This window comes from Takifugu rubripes, chromosome 9 (assembly GCF_901000725.2).
Source record: "Takifugu rubripes chromosome 9, fTakRub1.2, whole genome shotgun sequence".
Lineage (NCBI taxonomy): Eukaryota > Metazoa > Chordata > Actinopteri > Tetraodontiformes > Tetraodontidae > Takifugu > Takifugu rubripes.
The window spans coordinates 8,193,523-8,196,511 of NC_042293.1; the positions used below are offsets into that span (position 1 = coordinate 8,193,523).

At 45.0% G+C, this 2,989-nt stretch overlaps 1 non-coding gene across 1 annotated transcript; it reads left to right on the top strand.

Annotated features, from left to right (window-relative positions):
* Positions 1-1,191: 1,191 nt before the first annotated feature.
* mir210 (microRNA mir-210) lies at positions 1,192-1,289 on the top strand. Its single transcript, NR_105396.1, has one exon. It is a non-coding gene; the product is annotated as a microRNA mir-210 (primary transcript).
* Positions 1,290-2,989: the final 1,700 nt, after the last annotated feature.

Consider the following 2,989-nt stretch of genomic DNA (forward strand, 5'->3'; position numbering starts at 1 on the left):
AATATGTATTTGATACTCCGACACGTCTTGCTGTTTTTTGGGGAGTCAAAAAGTCCAAAATCGTAAATTATTAAGTGTCCATCATCCTCCCCGATGCATCCTTGGTACGTGCGCAGCCACACTCCGCTCATGGCAACACTGTACACAAGTAAGCCGAGTTGAACCACTTCTTTCTGCGTGGGTAGGGGTGTACTTTTCAAACGCACGCAAATGACACCTTTTGCACATCTGTATTGCCACCCCTATCACACTTATATCGATTTATAATACAACAAGCCTCTATCGGACTGAAATTTGTTGTAATTAATCAATCAGGACCTGAAACTCTTTACACGATAATGGTTCGTTCCTAATGTACGACGTGCAGAACTGAACGCGCCGCACACCAACTATAACGCCGAGAAGCACCTAAATATGCTGTGTCAATAGAGCCCTCCTATTAATGATTTTGATTGGTGATTGAGCTTTGACTGACAGGTCGTTCGGCCACAACTCGGCCGCTCATTGGCTGTCGGCGGTGCCGGTTTCTCTTCTAATTTGCATAACCATGTCGGGTTGCAGATGCAGGGGAGTGGGCAGGGTAGGGGTAATGCAAGTGTACTCAACTTCTGCGTCGATAAATCCCGCACTGTACTCCTCTAATCCATTCAACTTTTATCTCACGCTGTGATTTTTATGGAAAAAGGAAAAAATATTAGGACTTCGACAGATGCCGGAGAAAGATTTCTTCGGGCAAAAAAGGAAAAAAAAGTCTTCTCTAAAAATGAACCTAAAGGGAAACTTCGGACTGGTAAGTAGCTCCTTTTATCAGCCATTACTCTTTATCCTCGATTGATGTTTTAAAATAGGCGACATGCAACTCTTAATTAATTGTTTACGGCTGATGGATACGCATCCCCTTTTTCAACTTTTATATCAGAATTTAGATTAAAAAGCGCACGTTTCCTTAAAATTCAGCGGGAAAATAGATGGTTGATTGAAAACCAGCGGTACATTTTTGGTCAGCTCGTTTAATGTCATTGTAAGTCGTATTTTACTATTAATAAAACAAGATGCTGAAATAAGGCTGATTTCTGAATAAATTTGCAAAGAAGACGTAGTCTTGGGTATGGATGTCTCCTCCATTAAGACCGCTTGTCTAAATCGCTCTTGTCTTCGTTACAGATTATTATTGCCTGTCATTCTATAAAATCTAAAAGCAGGTGAGCCACTGACTAACGCACATTGCGCCAGTTGACAGTTCCACTGTGCGTGTGACAGCGGCTAACCTGGTTTTGGGAACGCTTCTGGAAGAGGGGCCACAGCCGGACAGCGGTGGGGCAGTACTGGTGAACACGGGCCCTATCGGGCCTCCCTCTGCTGTTTAAGCTACTGTATCCGACTTCCTACTGTATATTCCCATACTGCCCCCTGAAATGGGGCCAGTATAGATTTGCACTGAAGCCCCGGCCCTCTATCGCCACCTAGTGTCTAAAGTTTTGGTGAGTTTCATTTTTGTTTCTATTTAGTGGTTCGCCTGATTTCCTTCATCACACACGCCGTCTCCAAATTCAAGAAGGTCTGCCACGCAACTTTCAGCACTAATAGCTGAGAATAAAAAGTATTTCAGTTTGTCACAACTTTTCACCTGAGAAGTAAAAGTTTCTACTCAAGTTACTTTTTGTCTTTTGCCTTCCTCGGCTTCCGTCAGTCTGTTTTCCACCCATCTGTGACGCCTCGTGACAGAGGCGCACAGTAGATAAATGTGGTACGTCGGACTGGTTACACCATCATGAGGCCGTGCAGATGCTGTCACCCATATTAAACAGGTTTCTATGGAGGTTCCTGTGAGGTAAAGAGGTCAAGCGCTTGAAAAATACTTCCAATAAAGAGTTCCCAGAGGACAGAGTTCACGCAGAGTGTCGGAGAGAGAAAAAAAAAATCATCATAATCTGTTAATGGCCTGTTTTTCAGATTGAAGCAGCCTGGGCAGAAGCGAGCGGGTTGGGACATCTCTCGCTGTGCATGTTGTGCAACAGCAAAAGAATACGCACCATGCTTCAAACATTTATTTTCTACAGTTGCGATTTTTAGCAGGAACGTATTCGAAATGCTGAACGCGGCGTTGCGTCACCGTGTGGGCCTGCCCAGACAGTGGGAACCAAACAGATTGGAGCTTATCTAACCCCAGACAGACAGACAGCTTAAATCGTCCCACTATAATCCAATTCTACATAACTAACTATTAGATTGTATTGTTTAAACATGTACGCAGGGGTTCAGGACAGTGGCAATAACTGATTCTAACAGTCTGCTGAAACAGATAGGCATGGTTGGATTTCACTTTTGTGAACGGGCGCATGTTCAGGACGGTACCTGGCAGGCGACAACAGGTGAGATTATATATAGAAATCTGCAGGGTTCCAGCCGGGGGTCAGCAGACAGACTGGTGTGTGACAGGCTGCCCATTTGCTCTCAGGGGTAAGCAAACAGGAAACGGGTGGAGGCCCCATGTGTGAGGAGAAATTACATGTTATGGCTTGTCGTGCCAGGCTGCTTTCATTTATCACGCACAGAAAAGCACAGGCAGGTGTTTTTGACAGCAGTAATAATAAAACTCGGTCGGCGGTCTCGGCAGTCAGACAGAATTCACCCTGGCGGCACTGCGAACGCACGAGGGCTTTTACTGCCCTATATCTCGTAAACGCGCTGCCTTAAACAGCCGGTATCAGCAGCGCAGCCAGGATGTTTGGTACGTTTACCTCCGCTGAGCGGAATGCACTTTATGAACTCCCAATCAGCCACCTGTGAGGAGCAGTTATAAAACAGCCAGACATGTGCACGGAGCACAGGCTTCCAGGGCCGCATGCATATTTCACCACACATTATATATTCATAACGCGCTTCACATGACACTTTCATCAGTGACGTTTGTAAACGTAAATGTACGCTGGCATTTTATTCATTTACTGCAAGATTGCAACAGGAAATCATTCAAAAACACATGATC